Raw genomic sequence first — 19,924 nt, 5'->3', positions numbered from 1 at the left:
GAATATTCCTCCCTATGAAAATTTTATTATCAAAATAATTAAATCAGTATAATACATTTCGGACGGGTTTACATCACATTCATTTACATCGCTTCGATTACATCGTCTTATTATTACATCGAAAAAAATTACATCGCTTTTGTTTATTACACAGCAAGCTCTTGAGTACGTCGCGCAGTGTAATATTCAACATCAGACGGATTCACCGGGTTGCAGCGATTTCGATGTAATATTCAACAACATTTTTTGCTGTGTAGGGATAATATCTTTGCACAAGCAAAGATGATATCCTGTGCTCAGATGATATTGCAATGCCTGGTCCTACGTCAAAAAAATGGTGGGCTCCAACTCGATGGTTCCTTCAATATCGAGATGTGGAGAGTCGACTGTAATATGTTTCCCACTGGGACGCAAAATCAGCTGTCAGTTGTGTTTACACACACCAACCCAACACCAACCCATCGCTAAATCATCCATCTCTGTCTTGCTCACGCGATCGCATTCAAACATTCGTTCTGTTTATTCGCAGACGTGTGTGTGTATTTCATTCAAAAACAAAACTGTTTTCAGCCAGTCTTGCGTTGCGGGATGCATGCCAGCCCAGCAGAAAACAACGGAAAAGACGATAGTCTCGTCAGTCTGCTGTTCGGTCGGTTGTGTTCGTGGTTCTACTCCGTTCGGGCCAGACGTGTGTTTTATTTCGTTTCCCGTTCTCCGCGGATTGGCTTGAAGATAAATTTATTCAATAATAGGGTGTTGTTGGATCTCTATTATCGTTATCTCATTGGCATCATTGTTCAGCAACAAGGAAATTACGGTAAACAGGATGTGATGTGATTGGAAATCATTTGCGTGGATACGTGCGTGGGTGGGTTTGCTAAAGATTTTGCATCTTGTGAAACCGAGTAACAGAATCCATCATCGTAAACCATTGGCCGAGAGAAGTGTATGGTGGTGCCATCTCAATAGTTTAGAAAAAGTATAGAAGCGCAGTTGCATACCATTGCTTTTAAAACATAAATAACTTAAAATAAATCCATTCCAATCATTAAAAACAAAATATTTGTTATGAAGAAATCGAATAAATTTTGGACAAAGCAATAAGTATTAGTAATTTTCTAAATTTCAAAAGTAAGAGTAAACAAAAAACTGTAGATCTTTTAATTTTGTATATTTCGGCTAAGACTCCTAAAATAGATTTATTTTATCAAACAATCATCCTCATGAGTGTTTACATTTTTCTACTTTTTCTCTGCGGTAGTTCTCTATATAAAATCGGTATTGGAAAGAAGTGGGGAAGCCCTTGAGAAGTCATATCAGCTATAATCTAGCTTCCAGTGAATGAAATGAGCAAAGCTACATACTTAGTATGAAACTGCTGTTGGTGTGCAGTGAATAATAATAGCCGCAACTGAAGGCATTAAAAAGTGATACACAAGAGCAGAAGCACAAGCAAGATTTCTGCTCTAAGAGCTTTCGATGGAAATAAAATAAACGGAAAAAGGAAGCTGCAAAGTCCGGTTTTTATGTTATACTTCGTTGTGTGCTGAGTGTGGCGCTATCGATCATAATAAATCGCAGCGAAAAGAGAATCAAGGTGCTACCAGTGAAGGGGTTGCAGACTGAGACCGAGAAAACGACCGTCCCAGGAATAACGAAAGGTAACATCTGCCTGCTTAAATGCTCAAGAATATCAAAATTCGCAACCCATAATCATTGTCATCATCATTTTCATCGTCATCATCGTTTCAGTTTTGCATTTCCTCTTGACTTTTGATACGCTCTTCATTTTTGACAATATCCATCGGCATCGGAAGATCATGGCTGTTTGCACCTGTCTGACTCCGAGAGTTGTTTTCCTTTCGTCTGCTTGATTCAATATTTGTGAGGCTTCTTCTTTTCAGCATTGGTACACAGGGAATGATGAAAAAGACCCCTTTCTGTTCGATATGTGGGAGTTGTGGTTTGCTGATTTCGATGTCTATTTCCTCTTTTTTATTTGCTTTCTTATTCTATGGTTATCTAGGTGACACTGAAGGTGTTCATCATATTCAACTTAACTCTAACTCTTTTTGCGTGCATAGCTGCATCTCTTCGGATTGACTGATAAATATTTTAGTTCGCACTCGGTTTTCACACATGTCTAATATGTCTATTCTTCATAACATTCTGTAAAACTTCATGCTATATGAAAGTAAACAGAATATTAAACTACATATATGTAACTATTGAACAGTAAACAACTTCAACAAGATTGGATTGATTCATCAAAATGTATTTATAACTAGTCCAACCGTGCAGACGTTGTCCTGCAAAGTAGGCGAAAATGCGCGTTGTGAACTGCCTATGCGAAAACCCCATACGAATCTTTACTTTAGATTTTTACAATCTACTCAACTTTACTTGTGATTTTCACATGAGGAAATATAATATAAACCCGTCGGAAACTATAACGAACGTAATTGCTGAAGAAATGAAGTAAATCCATCCAGCCGTTTTCGAGTTATGCGGATACGAACACAGACCATTTCATTTTTATTATATAGAAAGATAATAATAAGGATGTACTATATTCATAACAAACTTCATTGGCTAACCAAAGAACTGATGATCTCTGCATTAACATCTACCATGAAATAAAATTTTCGTATAATCTTTGCTAATCTTAGACGGTTCTCTGCTTCGATGCTTATTAGCACATTGATGCTGATGCTACTGATATTCGTATACTGCTCCCACTCGCATAACAGTCTCATTTATCTTTTCATCACTTTCAAATAAGCCCAATGAATAGTGTTCATTTTTAATGTACTTCCATAAATCCGCTCATTGTTGCTGTCGCATTTTAAAATATGTTGATATCTTGTGTTTAACATCTTCGAATGTCTTGATTTTCTCTCTAATGTTTAACAGGTCATCAACGAAGAGAATTACATAGGTCACATCATCTCTCGTTGGTTCGGGTGTACACACAATAATCGTGAAAAGATATCTTGAAACCGAGCTTCAATTGTACTTTATTGAGCTTCTCAGTCTACTCACATACAAATAACCTTTTAAGTAAACTACACCAATGACTTAATCATTACGCTTGGATTCTGCTCGCTCGATTCCGCCTCGGCCAGTGAACAGGATATCAATTCCAGCTTAAGAAAGTTTCTTGAACGAAAGCAAATTTTTCCTCAGCTCCGGAAATAATATTACGTCATTCATACGGAATTCCACATTCTTGTTTGACAATCCTGTCATATCTTCGACTGATTTGCCGATACACCTTCTTTAGCTACTTCGATTTCGAACGGATTCTTCAGATTTTGTGATGAATTCAGATAATTTTCTTTTACTGCTACCTACTATATATTAAATTATTACTCTCGAACGATCAGATTTTGGTTTCTACTCGGTGAAATCTTGCAAAGAAACCAAAATATTTCCAGATTGCATATTTGGGCATTGGATTTGACCCTCCGGAGAACCAGTATGTTGTCCAATAAATTATCGAATATTATATCTTTGCCTTTTTGATGCAATAACATACTATACGCATCAAAAACTTATTTTAATATTGACTCAAGGTGGTCACTACAATACATCCATAGTACACAGAAAACAAAATGCATCCGTCACTTGTTGCCTTCGCTTCTGATCTTCCCATGGAAGCAATTGCCTTTAATCGATTTTCAACAACAGAATGCCTTTGCATCCGATTTGTTCTATGGGTAGTCCTTCTTCATATGGCCTGACTTCTTACACTGGTGGCATCTACCAGTGAACTCGCGTGCTGACTCCTTCATATACAAACCTATTCGAATTTATTCAATCAAGAAAAAATGAACTCTCGAATCGGCCTTTTGGTGGTTTGGAGTCACTATGGGGAGAGATGGTCGATGTTTAGAGCCGTTGTCGGACTTATAGTCGAATAAAGAAAAACTGTGTTTTTGGAGCTGATAGGTTAATAGCCGGAATCTCCATCGGACCCATTCAGATCAAGAAAAATCGTCGGTGGTTTGCAGAAACTCCTAGGCTCAGTTACGTAAAAAAATCCAACTCGGGCGTCTATCAATATACTTTCAAATCTGATCAAGAAAAACCCCAAACTCTGTAGTGGATCTGACAGTGCTATTTATACACCTCTGTACCGAGTGGGGTTATTTAAATCCTTTGAAGTGTGTTTATTGATAATCGGAATTACCTTGTCGGATTAACTCTGAAATAGGTTGGTTGGTGGAAGAAATGGACGTCAGACCAGATTGAGAAAATTCTAACTATGGTGTGGGTCTGTCGGTGGTTTAGCAGCACTTTTGGACCTGGTTGGGTCAATAAAATCCAATACCAAAGTGGATTGGACGATGGTCGGAGGCACTTCATACAACATGTGGTGTCGGTGGGTCCGTTCGGTATCGTAGAGAAAAATATAACGCGTCCCCATCGCAGCATTTTGGTTGCCTCACATCACATGTCGCCTATAAAAAAAACATGCATATTTTCCGATCTAATAGTCAAATTTGCATGAAACATCTTTCAAATGCACATAATTCAAATACATGCTTGGATTAGAAAGACAAGAAATATATCTAGAGTTTAAATGTTGGGGATAAAATTACAACATGTGCAGTGCACAGGTTGCACATGCGGACGCGACGCCTCTGAAATTGTCGTTCTGAAAATTAACCCGTGGCTTAAAAAGGTTAGGCAGGCCTATAGATAATCCTCCTTCATTCGAAATTTTGCAAGCAGAGTATGACTGGTCACAGAATGTTTCGCGACAGTCTAGGTCCTTCCACATGCTCCAAGCTAATTCTTTCTCACGGACTACAGTCGTGATTCGCTGATTGGGATTTTATTACTTGGGTCACTTTTTAGTTGGGCCTCCGCTGGTGTCATGGCCCAACTAAAAAGCAACCTTATAAGGGGCGATTCAAGTATGACGTCAAACATAGTCCAAAATATTTACAACAGATTCTAACAGGTGTGGTGTAGGTGCAAACGGTACTAGAGAAAATGGCACTGATAGGTGGATAGACCCTCTTATTTACATTCATTTAAATTCATAGTAAGAATCCCCATCGAACGCAACTTGTTGCAAACATATCGTCTGAAGATGAGTGCTGGAAAAGAGAGACTATTTCTACGCGTTTGTGTATACATCCCGCACTTAGTTTCATAGGGGCGTAACTGTATTGATCGATTTCTCTTAATCGGTTTTATATTTTGTTAACTCAATTGTTTCAAAAGCTTTCTGGTTGCAATATACAATACAAGTTTCAATTCTGGTGCAATATACAATCATTCTTTATCACACCAAATCATTAAATCATCGACAAACTAGCGCAATTCGGTACAATAAAAAAACATCGACGAAGAGAACTCGATCTATACAGTTACGCCTCTATGAAACTAAGCGCAGGCCTGGTAGCTGGTCACTTTTTAGTGACTTTTTTCGGGCAAGTCACTAAAAAGTCTCTTTTTGCCTTTCTCGTATACTAAGTATACGTAGAGGCTATATGATCGCTCCAAAAACAATCTTTTTATAGAAGGCTCGGAGAGCCATAGTGATATACTCCAATCGACTCAGCTCGACGAATTGAGTTGATGTCTGTTTGTGTGTATGAAATGTATGTATGTGTGTATGTTTACAAAATTTTGTAGACACATTTTTTGAAACTTAGCATTGTCCAAATAACTCGCAACAGGTTCCATTCGACGGGAAATCCTGTGCCATTATTTGCTTTTGAAAAGCCAGATTGGACTATGTGGTCTGAAGTTATGGCCAAAATACTATTTTTTTATGCCAAAAACACACTTATTCATATTTTTCTAGTATTTTTTTTTGCATGAGAAAGGCACCAACACCGCTAGGTGAATTATTCAGGGTTTTTCGACATCAAGTCACTACAGTCACTTTTACTCGCAAAAAGTCACTATTTTCAACTATTTTGGAACTATTGACTAAGGTTTTTAAATAAAGCTTTGTGTATCCATCGGATGATGCTTTGTGGCGGAAATGAAATTACGGATCTTCTTAAGGATCCTGTACACCTCTGGTGGTGCAAAGGGCCGATTTGAAAGATATCTATCCTGAGCGTTGCCCGGCTATCGCTTTAACCTGTTGCCAGGTTAGATTTCGGTCGACTTCTTTTATTTCTTTATTGAGGCTTCGCCGCCATGAGCCTCTGGGTCTGCCGCTGCTGCGATGTCCCGCTGGGTTCCAGTCTAATGCTTGTTTACAGATTTCGTTTCCGCCCCTACGTAGAGTGTGGCCGACCCAGCCCCATTTCCGATCCCGAATTTCTGTTGCTATCGGCCTCTGGTGACAACGACGATGGAGCTCGTTGTTTGAGATCCAGTTGTGAGGCCACCAGGCCCGAATTATATACCGCAGGCATCTGTTAATGAACACCTGCAGCCGTTGAGTGTTCCCCACTGATACACAACATGTTTCGCTAGCGTATAACAGCACAGATTTCACGTTAGAGTTGAAAATTCGTATTTTGGTGCGTTCACTTATCTGCCTGTTTTTCCAGATATTTCTTAAACTCGCAAAGGCAGCCCTTGCTTTCTTGATCCGTGCGCCTATGTCGATCTTGGTACCGCCGTCTGACGCCATTTGGCTACCAAGATATTGGAAGCTTTCAACATTCTCCACTGGTTGCCCGGCTACTGTGAAACTGGAAGGGTCACCGTGTTTACATCCAACGATTTGGTTTTGTTGACGTTGATGACTAAACCTGCCGAGGAGGAGCGCTCGGCAAGGTCGTTGAGCTTACTCTGCATATCAGAGCGCCGTTGCGCGAGGAGTGCAACGTCATCAGCCAATTCGAAGTCGTTTAGGTGCTCCATGGTTATAGGCTGCCATAACAGCCCGCGGTTTGGTTCACGGCCAATCGCATCTACCAGAATCTCATCGATTACGATGAGGAACAGTAACGGTGATAGAATACATCCTTGCCTCACACCAGCTACGACCCGGATAGGGTCGGACAAGACCCCATTGTGTAGCATTCTACACGAAAAGGCCTCGTACTGTGCCTCGATGAGGCCGATGTTTTTCTCAGGAACCCCCATGCGTCTAAGGGCGCCCCACATATTCTCGTGATTGAGACGGTCAAAAGCTTTTTCGTAGTCAATGAATACCAAGTAAAGGGACTCTTGGAACTCGTTGACCTGCTCCAGAATTATGCGGAGCGTGACAATATGGTCCACACAGGATCTTCCGGCACGGAATCCGGCTTGCTGCCGCCGGAGAGTCGCATCGATTTTCTCATGAATCCGAGGATAACTTTGCATAGAACTTTGAGAACGGTACACAGCAACATAATGAATAGCCAGTTATCGCATACAGTTGGTTCACCCTTTTTAGGCACCTTCACTAAGATACCATCCAGTCGACCGGAAAATTGGGGTGTCCCAGATATTACGAAATAAACGATGCAGTAGTTGAGCGGATGTCATGGGGTCAGCCTTAAGCATCTCGGCTGATATGCGGTCGACCCCTGGGGCTTTATTCGATTTCATGCTTTGGATGGCTGTTTGAATCTCTAGCAGTGATGGAGCTTCGGTATTGACGCGTATTATACGTCGGATCCTAAGCAGATCATGCCGAGGTGGTGACGGCCTGGCTGGCACTGGCACAAAGTTGTTCGAAGTGCTCGAACCAGCGTTTCAGCTGGTCAGCGTCTTTCACAGGCATCGTTGCATTCATCTTTGCCCCGCTTATCGCGGCTTTGGCTTCTCTTCGCTTCTCTATCTTCCTCCAGGTCTCATCGGTGATCCATTGTTTTCTCTGGGTGCGCAGTTCGCCCAGATTGTTCTCGCTGGTGGCGATGAAGGCATTCTTGATAGCGGTCCATTGGTCTTCCACGCTGCCACCTTCCGGAATATCTGCAGCACGCGTCTCCAGTTCTTCAACGAAGGACCGTTTCACCGTGGCATCTTCCAGTCGGCGTGTGTTGAATCGTCGTCCAACTCTTTCCTCCTGCCGACGAATCCGCGCAATGCGCAGGCGTATTTCGCCGATGATGATCAGACGCGATATCGGCACTACGTTTATTCCGTACATCAAGAAGGCTCCGTTTCCATTTTCGGCTGATGCAGATGTGGTCGATTTGATTTTCTGTAAAGCCGTCACGGGAGACCCACGTGACCTTGTGAACCGGTCGATGAGGGAAGAGCGATCCCCCGATCACCATGTCGTTATTACCACAAAATTCTGCGAACAGCTCTCCGTTTTCGCTCATTTCTCCGAGACGGATTCTCGAACAAATTGATGTTTCGGGAACAGTAGGTTGTTGGCCCAAGGTTCCCTATCCACCGGGATGGGGCAGCCATCTAAGGTATAGCTTCCGGGGAATAGCATTTCATACTCAGCCGCTGGATGCCAAAACAGACGCTGTTGGAGCCGCACTGCCTTGGTGAACAGATGCTCGGTCAGTCGGGTCAAATTTGTTTAAAGTCCCACCCAACACCAGGACTAGGCTAGTGCGCTTTGAGCGGCACACGGTCGCTTTGATAGGGCCTGCTTGGGGACACATGCAGCTTTTTATAGAAGTTCAACAGAGCCCACTGTCGAACCCCACCACATCCTAGGCAGACCCCACAGGACGCACCCTCTCACTCTAGCTGATGTCAGAAGGACAACAGTGCCCAGGCTGCACTACCAGCTAAGTACGCAATTAGAGCTATGTTAGGCGCCCCTTCCCGGATGTCAACTCACCATTTCGCAGCCCAACAAATGGGTTGCATAATATCCATTATAGCACTCATTTGGGCGCTATAATGAAAAACCAGCATAAGATCAATAGTTATATGACCAGATGTAGCTCAATTAACTTGGTTGAGTGTTCAAACAGTGTATTCTCTGTGTCACGTAATTAATGGAATAATTGGACATGGAATAGATGGAATAACATAGAATATGTTTGTTTTCTGCATCAGCATGACATTTTGGCAAGATTGATCATGTGAATTAAATACAATTGCACCATTTTGGTACAGATTTATCACATTAAAGCCCATTTTTCGTCATTGCAAAAAATAGCGTGTGCAACTCGTTGCAAAACTCGATTTTTTCAGCACTCGTAGTATTTATCCAACTCGGCAAGCCTCGTTGGATAAACGTACAACTCGTGCTGAAAAAATCATCTTTTTGCAACTAGTTGCATAAACTACTATTTTGCAATTCCTGATCATAATATTTGGTTTACAGTTCGCATTTGAGTGATAAAACGGCCTACTTTTCCATACCAATGGAATTGGTGCTTTAATGATCATTATGCAACACAAATGGGTTGCATAAAGTTCATTATAGCACTCATTTGGGTGCTATAATGGAAAACTAGCATTGGAACAATAGTTACATGACCACATTTTGCTCAATTAGCTTGGGTGAGTGTACAAATTATGTATTCTCTGTGTCGCGTAATAAATGAAATAGTTTAATGGACATGACATCAAAATTCCCCAAAGATAGATTTATCTATCGCTATATGGTCTGTCGAGCATTCAATTAGTCACGATAACATGGAATCTGTTTGTTTTCTGCAGCAACATGATTTTTTGTCCAGATTTGTCATAAAACGTAAATCAGACAGTACTATTTTGGTCCAGATTTATCATATTAAAGGCCATTTTTCGTCATTGCAAAAAATAGCGTGTGCAACTAGTTGCAAAAAGATGATTTTTTCAGCACGAGTTGTACGTTTATCCGACGAGGCTTGCCGAGTTGGATAAATACTACGATAAATACTACTATTATGCAACCCATTTGAGTTGCATAATGTTCATTAAAGCACCCATGTCATTGGTATGGAAAAGTAGGCCGTTTTATCACTCAAATGCGAACTGTAAACCAGGTATTATGATCAGAAATTGCAAAATATTTTTTATGAAGTTAAATTGTAAACAAATACCTAATCAATCAAAAGCCTGAATGCGTCCATTTTTGAAAGAATTAAAACCAAAAATAGTGAACTATTCAAATTACACACGTTCCAAAATCTGAAAAAAAAAAAATCACGGTATTTTCGGAATATTGAGAATGTAGCTAAAACTATTTTGATAGCCTAGTCCGACTACAAGCTTTATCAGGATGAAGCTATAATAAGGAGGCTCTTGAAGTTGTTTAAACTTGTTTTTGCTGCTTTACAAGACTGCAACGGCCGAAAACGACTTGATTTTCAATTACATCCTATTTAAATTATTCTTAGGACGTACTTCATCATTATCGGATAATAGTAAAAGAGTAAAAAATGGATTACCTGATAACTTTCCCTCAAAACCACAAATGCTCATTAATAATGACATTTTTTGTTTAACGATAATTCAAACTACGGACAAAATTAGCTCAAATTTTATTCTCGATTGCGTATGAAAAGCTTGTAGTAGATAGAAGTGGGTTACGCTGGAAACTAACTGGAAGACTTGATACTTTGAATTTCCCTGATTAAAGCAGAACTCGGCATCTCCTAACTCACAAACCAATTGAGCAGCTTACTCCGATATATGTGTAATTAGTCCTACAAAGAGTTTTAAAATTCCATCTACCGAGCTAGCGATTTTTGGATTTCAAGGTTTTAATTATTAGTTACTCCCCCTTCTCTTTATGGAATATTTCTGTTCCAAAAAAGCGTGACTTGAGACAATTTTAATCTGTATTTGTCGATGACATTTGACTTCAATAGCTACGAATTCACGTACATTTTTTAATGTTCATGTAAACAAAAACCTAACCGCAGAATAACTGCTATCGACTACGCGGCTTTTTCTACTCAGATCTCTTTTTGAACGTGCTAGAAAAGTAAGTTAGTTCCTTATAAAGCCTGTCCACGTTAAATTTCGGACACCCATCATCCAATGCGATTTTTTAAAATTTTCACAAATCACTGAGAAGATCAGTTTACATGACAGCACAATCTCTCCTCTTTATGTGATTCATTCAGCGTGTTTTCATTATTATCCAAAGTGATAAAAGGATAACAAATCCATTGGACATTGTCACAGTGTCCGAAATTTAACGTGGACAGGCTTTACCTAATATTCTGGCTAATTTTTTTATGATCAATTTAATACAAAACAATGGGCAGAAACTTAATGAAAACATGAAACAGGATTCGCCGTCCTATACAACTTGTTGTGAGTAAACAAGTTAAGACCAAGTGTCCCAAAACTAAGTGAATTTTTTAAATGCATTTTACGAATAAAGAATTAGTTCTTGGGCTTCTTTTAAAAAAGTTTTTTTTTTGTAAAAAAATATATTGGCTAAAACTTTCGAGCCCAGAGTCCGATCAACCGAATTTTCAATGGGAAACAATCGGACAGGATTCCCCGCCGAACACAATTTGTTGCGCGCAAATCGGTTGATGAAAACTGATTGAAAAGTTGTCCTGACTTTCCAGGCCTTTTTTGCTTAAAAATGTATTTTGACCATAGTTTCTGATCCCGTCTGCCCAGTTTTCAATAGAAAGCAATGGGACGGGATTCCCTGTCGAACGCTACTTTTGCGAAACAATCGGTAAAAGATAAGTGCCAAAAAAGTGAGCTAGATTTTTTCACTCGTCTTCGTCGAAAAATAAAGTATTTTGACCTTAACTTCTGAGCCCATAGTCCGACCCGGCCAATTTTCAATAAGAACCAATGGAGAGGATTCTGCGTCGAATGCATTTTCGGTTAAGGGTAAGTACCTGAAAAATAGGTAGACTTTTCCACTCGTTGTTGTCTAAAAAAAGTATTTTGACCATAACTTCTGAGCCCATAGTTCGATCCGGCCAATTTTCAATAGGAAATAATGGGACAAGATTCTGCGTCGAATGCAACTTGTTGCGAGCAAGTGTAAGTGCCTGAAAAGTGGGCTAGATTTTTTGCGCACGTACACACACATACACACACACACAGAAATCACCTCGATTCGTCGAGCTGAGTCGATCGGTATATAACACTATGGGTCTCCGAGCCTCCTATAAAAAGTTTGTTTTTGGAGCGAACATATAGCCTTTACGTATACTTCGTATACAAGAAACTGAACTGAAACATAAAATTCAGATTCTTTTAATCATACGCGGTTCAGCGACTAAGCGGGGTGAAGAAAACGGCCCTAAGCTATTTTCGATTTTTTATAACTGCATCGGCATTACTATTTTGAACTCTCCAATCTAAGGCAAATCCTAATAACTCCTAGTTTTCCTCCGATTAACTTGACCTTGGCTAGGGATTTACATTTGTTAGCTTTCAAATGATTATCATGTAATATCGGAACTAAAGAGGGAAGGATTCAGACCGCATCGTGCTTTCATGCTGTGCGGTTCTTTCTCTCGTTGCGGAAGAAAGTTTTTAATACTACCCGAAGCTATTTTAATTTCAACGGTGCTTCTTAGCGCTATTTGTACCCACTGATCCCGTTACGATCTTTGCAAGGACCCGTCCCTCGTTTTACGTTGGACCCGTTTGCGGAAGTAAAATTCCGACAAGCGGTGGTAATCCTGCAGGGACACCGTTCTGGGAAAAAACCTCTTAGAAGGTCACGTCTCCACGCTCAGCAATGAGTATTAATAAAAACAAGAGGAAGGGGGAGTCTTTGAATTCTCCACTTCCTTCTAAGAAACAAGGTTTCAAGACCGTCCTGCCAAAGCGCGGAAAAAATAGAAGGAAGCTGGAGAATTCAGATATTCCTTCAAACTCTAATGTCGGAAATAATTCTTCTCCAATCGAACTGAGCAATCAGTTCGCTTTGATTAATGATGAAATTGATCAAATCGAATATACCTCTAGCCCATGTGATTCGATTCATGCGAAAAAGCAAAGGATTCCGCCAATTGTGGTATCTGTTGCCGAGTTTTCTGGCTTCCGGAATGAGCTTTTGAGTAACCTTCAGGGGATCAAGGTTACATTTCAGATTGCTAGGAAGGGTGACTGCCGCGTTTTGCCTGGATCCTTTGACGATCGCAAACGTCTTCTTCAGTATTTAACTGAGAAGCGCCATAAATTCTTCACATACGACGACAAAACTGAGCGATTGTTCAAAGTCGTCTTGAAAGGTCTCCCCAGTGATGATAAATCACTGGATGAGATTAAAATTGAAATTTCTCAATTACTTGGATTTTCACCAGTCCAAGTAATTAAGATGAAAAAGAAATCCCACTCTGGTACTTCCCAGAGAGGCATTTCTCAAGAATTTTATTTAGTTCATTTTAACAAAAGTGAACTAAATAATATGAAAAGTTTGGGATAGGCCTGTATTATGTCCCATGTTTGTGTTACATTGGAACATTTCCGCAGACCTAGGGGAAATTTCCAAAACCCCACCCAGTGCCGTAAGTGCCAAAAGTGAGGTCAAGAAACCAAACATTGTCACATGGATGCTAAATGCATGATTTGTGGTGGAACCTCTCACGCTAGGACGCCTGTCATGTGAGAGAAGATTCCAATAAATTTAAATGTGCAAATTGTGGGGGCAATCATAAATCCAATTTCTGGGAATGCCCTTCACGCAAAAAAGTTTTGAATTCCCGTGCAAAATTGATGACGGAAATTCCAATCGGATCCCAGATTCGACGGGTAGAAATTTTTCAAACGCTCAAATTTCGAAACCAGTTACCGGTCGAGCAATTCATACCCACCACAATTCACAAACAAATTTTGCCGCTCGTCAACGGGTAGCAAGCACTTCAGTAAATTCCAATTTTTCCAATGTACCTACGTATGCAAACATCGCTGCTGGTAGACCAAATTTCTCTTCTCAAAATGAGGTTTATACCCATGTCCCAACGGAAAATAATGGTCATGTTGCCGATTCAGGTAGCATGACTGCTTCCGATTTTTATTTTTTAACTGAACAATTGCATCACATGATTGATGCAATGTTCAAAGCAAATACCATTCCTGAAGCTGTTCAGGTTGGTATAAAGTACACACAAAAAATTGTTATCGGACTCCGTTTCAATGGATCCAAATAATTGTGTGAAAGTTCTAAATTGGAATGCCCGCTCTCTAAAGGGTAAGGAAGATGAATTATTCAACTTCCTAACAGTTCATAATGTGCATATTCCCATTATAACTGAAACCTATTTAAAACCAGGACTCTCCATTAAACGAGATCCAAATTATTTTATCTACAGAAATGATCGTTTTGACAGCGCCTGTGGTGGGGTCGCCATTGTCATCAATAGACGTATCAAACATAAATTATTTTCTTCGTTTGAAACCAAAGTTTTTGAAACCTTGGGAGTTTCTGTTGAAACAAATTTTGGTCAATTTTCCTTCATTGCAGCCTATTTGCCTTTTCAATGCAATGGGCAGCAAAAGAATTTGTTGAAAGCTGATCTTCAAATTCTGACTCGCAACAAATCAAAATTCTTCGTAATTGGTGACTTCAATGCCAAACACCGTTCATGGAATAATGCTCAAAGCAATTCCAACGGCAACATTTTATTTGAAGATTGTTCTGCGGGATATTATACTATTTCATATCCCAATGGCCCAACTTGTTTTTCATCCACTCGAAATCCTTCGACAATGGATTCAAGTCAGCTGTGTGGCCAATTGGTAACTCATGCTGACTTTGACTCTGATCACCTTCCTGTGACATTTGAAATCTCACAAGAAGCCATTTATAATCCAATCAGCTCTACTTTCAATTATCATAGGGCTGATTGGGATTTATATAAAACGTATATCGATAGGAATTTTGATGTTGATATTCCTCTCAATACCAAAAGTGATATTGATAATGCTCTCGTATCTTTGACAAATTAGATTTTCGAAGTCAGCGGCTTTGCAATTCCTAAATGTGAAATTAAATTGAACCCCATTACTATTAACGACAATCTTCAGCTATTGATCCGTCATAAAAATGTGAGGCGAAGGGAATACCAAAGAACTCGCGATCCCGCGTTAAGAGTTGTTTGGCGAGATTTGCAAAATGAAATTAAAAAATTCCACCTAGCGGTGATGGTGCCTTTCTCGACCTTCGTAAAATGTGTTTGCTTGAAAGTAGATGAGCTAGTAGCTAGGAGTAAAAAAGAAAAACTTCTTTGTCCGATCTATGAAAATCGGATTATTTTAAGCAAAGATATTGTAGATCCAGTTGAAAACGCGAGATCTCGGTTCGATTTTCAACTCGATCTACAATATGCTAATAAGAATTTCTACATTTTTTTTCCTTTTCCAATCTTTTTGATGTACATACCCCTGTTTTATGTTACCCAGTTATATATTTTAAGGATGTTTGGATGTTTGTTAAACTGAAGCTCTGACTATACAAAAAGAAAACGAAAATGTCATTCCCATCAAGCGAGCGGAGGGCAATATTTGTTATGATATAAATCTCATGACCGTCCTTCTGTCAATCTCCCGTATGAAGAGGGAGGGAAGTGTATCAGTGTGGAATCATCCGATAGTTCGTTTTCGGAGAGAAATTATAGCCTTTCTGTACAACTTTGTAGCACAAGAAAGGCAAAAAGTATTTTGGCCATAATTTCTAAGGTAATAGTCCAAGCTGGCCAATTTTCTATAGAAAATAATAGAATAGGATTCCGCGTCCATCAATCGATTGAGAGTAAGTGCATTAAACATGATCTAGACTTTTTTACGCGCTTTTTTATAACACTAGCTTTATGTACCCGGCCTTGCTCGGAATTGCCAGTTTGGTTTTCAGTTTTTTCACAATCAAAAAAAGATAAAACCAATTGGTCAACAGAGTAATTGTGTTAACTTATTGCTACTTCATCATTTGATTTAAAGAAGGCTTTTGGAAGCATTGACTGATCTTGAAAAAGAGATCGTTGGTTTGAATAGCCTTATTCCGGGCAAACGTCAATTGCTAAAGAAGGAAAAACATCCACCGATGCTTTATTCCGGGCAAAGCCCCATTTTGAAGAAGGGATCACACTCACCATTACCTTATTCCGGGCAAATGCCTATTTTTAAAGAAGCAATCACATCCACCATCCAGAAGGAAACAAATGAATCATTGCTTTTCACTTTTCACCATGATTCCGATGAAGGGTAACAATTACCATTGTTCTATACCCAGCATGCTTTCTATGAAAGGTTTTTCTTATGCTGTTCATAAATATCCCAAATGCCCTTCATGTCGAATGACCTTAGGCCAAATAGTGTTATGTTAATGGCCTGCTTCATTCAGGGATATGTCATTTTCAGGGAAATGTCATATTCTGGGATATGTGTATCGGTAAGAATCATTTTTGGGAAATATCATTTTAGTTGAAATCATTTTTTGGGAAATGTTATTACCGGGAAAATGTTATTGTCGAAGATTTGCTATTTTTGAGGAATTCGGGAAATTTGTTTTCGGAGCATTGTACAATGTCAAAAAACCTCCAATGAACTAAATAAGAGGGATTTTATTTTATTTTATTTTTTTAATCTTTGTTAAGGTGTTTTCTTAATCTACAGACTAAGTTCAACACCGGAGAGGGATTTTAAATTTAGTCGTTTTCTAAACAATACCCAACTCCAATAACCTCCGCATTCCAAAAGTGTTTCCCAGCCTCTCTATAATAGTTATGGGCAGAGATCAGAGCGTTAATGAATAAAGCTTCCAATGAATGATTAAATTTGTTATGATTAAGTCATTCAACTCTATGATTAAAGATTATGATTAATGATTTAATCATTTTTGACAATGATTAATGATTATGATTAACGATTAAATTAATTTTTGACAATGATTAACGATTATGATTAATGAATAGAACGTTTGGAGTATGATTAACGATTACCGATTGTGATTAAACGCTGACACAATATGTGTATGATTAATGATTAAAGATCGGTATGACTAATGATTAATTATTATGAATAATCAAATTGAATGATTTGCATATTGATCAATTATCAAGTAACATTTTTACCAGATTAGGTTATTGAAAAGTATGAAAATTATATGATTAAATGATAATAAAAGCGATGTATGCAATGATTAAAATTGATGATTAATGAATAGACTCAAAACAATTATGAATATGATTAGTGATTAATGATTAAATGTAAAATTCTATGATTAACGATTAGTGATTAATGATTGAATCATATTTTTTGTATGATTATGATTAATGAATAATGATTAAATAGCCCATTATTCATTAATCATGATTAAATCTATGATTAATCACTAATGCTCTGGCAGAGATTACGTGTTTACAAATTTTGTGTGAATTGACCCATGCAGTAAAAAGGTATACTAAATAGTTCGTTTACTAAATATACCCTCTCTCTCATTCAGCTATGACACTCCCACCCAGTCTGACATAGTCTTCCTTAAACTGAGAATATGGGTTGCAAATGTGGTGGACATCGGTAAATGGGTTCAAAAGTTATGCTGATTTGACCGATAACTAAACAATACCCTCTCTCACCCTCCCTCTTTTAAAATGACCTACCCACATCCAGTAAAATTGTTTCCTTAGGACATACAATATTTGATACAAATTTGGTTCAAATCGGTCATTAGATTCAAGACTTACATTGAGTTGATCGATTGCTGAACAATACTTCTCCCCATACCCTCTCTCTTTAAAGAGCATCCCTAACCACACTATCGTCGTCTCCTTAATATGAAGAATGTGTGTTCCAAATTTGGTTGAGAACGGCCAATGGGTTCAGAAGATACACTGAGCTGATCAATAGCTAAGCAATATCCCCCCCTTTTCTAAACAGCAATCTTAACTCCCCAATCTTAACTTAGGATCCCTAACCCCCATCGTCGTTTCCTTAAGATAAACAATGTGTGTTCCAAATTTGGTTGAAATCGGCCAAGGAGTTCAGAAGGTACACTGAGTTGATCGATACCTTAGCAATACCCCTCCCCCCATACCCTCCCTCTTATCCAAAAAGCATCCCTAACCCCCCTATCGTCGTCCTTAGGATAAAGAATATGTGTTCCAAATTTGGTTGAAATCGGCCAAGTGGTTCAGAAGGAACACTGAGTTAATTGATAACTAAGCAATACCCTCCTCACCACACCTTCCCTTTTCCAAAGAGCATTCCTGACCCCCATCATTGTCTCCCTAAGATAAAAAATGTGTGTTCCAAATTTGGTTGAAATCGGCCAAGGGGTTCAGTAGGTACAGTGAGTTGATTGATAACTAAGCAATACCCCTCCCCACCACACCCCCCCCCCCTTCCAAAGAGCATCCCTGACCCCCCATCATCGTCTCCCTAAGATAAAGAATGTGTGTTCCAAATTTGGTTGAAATCGGCCTAAGGGTTCAGAAGGTACACTGTGTTGATCGATGACTTAGCAATACCCCTCCCCCCATATCCTCCCCCTTTTCCAAACAGCATCCCTAACCCACATCGTCGTCTCCTTAAGATAAAGATTGTGTGTTCCAAATTTGGTTGGAATCGGCCAAGGGGTTCAGAAGATACACTGAGTTGATCGATACCTTAGCAATACCCCTCCCCCTCACCCTCCCACTTTTCTAAAGAGCATCCCTTACCCCCCTATCGTCGTCTCCTTAAGATAAAGAATGTGTGTTCCAAATTTGGTTGAAATCGGCCAATGCGTTCAGAAGTTATGCTGGAACATACATACAAACATACATACAAACATACAAACATTGAGTTTTATATATATAGATAGATAGATAGATAAAGCATTTTGGCCATAATTTTTGTGCCCATAGTCCGATCTTCCAAATTTTCAATAGAAAACAATACGACAGGATCCCGCGTCGAATGGAATTTGTTGCAAGTAAATCGGTTGAGGATAAGTCCCAAAAAAGTGAGCTAAACTTTTCGCACTTTTGGTGCGCGCACCGCACACACATGCATACACACACAGAGACATCATCTCAGTTCATCGAGTCGATTGGTATATAACACTATGGGTCTCCAGGCCTTCTGTAAAAGTTTGGTTTTGTAGCGAACATATAGCCTTTTCGTATACTTTGTAGACAAAAGGCAAAAATGGTGTTTCGGCCTTAACTTCCGATCCCATATTTCGATCTGGCCAATGTTCAATAGGCCACATTGGGACAGGATTATGCGTCGAATCCAACTTGTTGCGAGCAAATAATCTGAAGATAAATGCCTAAAAATGAGTGACATTCTTTACGCGATTTTTTCGTAAAAGTTTGCATTTTAGCCATAACTGGCCAATTTTCAATAGGAAACAATGGGACAGGAATCTGCGTCGAATGCAACTTGTTGCGTGTAAATCGATCAAGGTTAGGTGTCCGAAAAATAGGTGACATTTTTCTTTATGATTTTTCTATTTAAAAAAGGTAGTTTGGCCATAACTTCCGATCCCATAGTCCGACCTGGCCAATTTTCAATAGGAAACAATGGGAAAGGATTCTGCGTCGAATGCAACTTGTTGCGAGCAAATCGGTTGAGGATAAGTTCCCGAAAAATGAGTGACATTTTTTACGCGATTTTTACGTATAAATTTGTATTTTGGCCATAACTTCCGATCCCATAGTCCGACCTGGCCAATTTTCAATAGGAAACAATGGGAAAGGATTCTGCGTTGAATGCAGTTTGTTGCGAGCAAATCGGTTGAGGATAAGTGCCCGAAAAATGAGTGACATTTTTTACGCGATTTTTACGTATAAATTTGTATTTTGGCCATAACTTCCGATCCCATAGTTCGACCTGGCCAATTTTCAATAGGAAACAATGGGAAAGGATTCTGCGTTGAATGCAGTTTGTTGCGAGCAAATCGGTTGAGGATAAGTGCTCGAAAAATGAGTGACATTTTTCACGCGGTTTTTACGTATAAATTTGTATTTTGGCCATTATTTCCGATCCCATAGTCCGACCTGGCCAACTTTCAATAAGAAACAATGGGAAAGGATTCTGCGTTGAATGCAGTTTGTTGCGAGCAAATCGGTTGAGAATAAGTGCCCGAAAAATGAGTGACATTCTTTACGCGATTTTTACGTATAAATTTGTATTTTGGCCATAACTT

General features: G+C 39.3%; 1 protein-coding gene across 4 annotated transcripts in view; it reads left to right on the top strand.

Annotated features, from left to right (window-relative positions):
* Nucleotides 1–609: 609 nt before the first annotated feature.
* LOC134225697 (activated Cdc42 kinase Ack) overlaps nt 610–19,924 on the top strand; it is an 88,278-nt gene continuing 68,963 nt past the window's right edge. Inside the window, exons 1-2 of one of the 4 annotated variants that reach the window (XM_062705988.1) lie at nt 610–817; nt 1,262–1,661. The gene's annotated coding sequence lies outside the window, so the exon portion shown is untranslated. Of the gene's footprint in view, nt 980–1,261; nt 1,662–19,924 lie in introns of all 4 variants that reach the window. The other 3 variants (XM_062705991.1, XM_062705989.1, XM_062705990.1) reach the window with 3 other exon arrangements.

This window comes from Armigeres subalbatus, chromosome 3 (genome assembly GCF_024139115.2).
Source record: "Armigeres subalbatus isolate Guangzhou_Male chromosome 3, GZ_Asu_2, whole genome shotgun sequence".
In the NCBI taxonomy this organism is placed as follows: Eukaryota; Metazoa; Arthropoda; class Insecta; order Diptera; family Culicidae; genus Armigeres; species Armigeres subalbatus.
The sequence above is the reverse complement of the archived record's forward strand: the minus strand, read 5'-3'. Positions and strand labels throughout refer to the sequence as shown.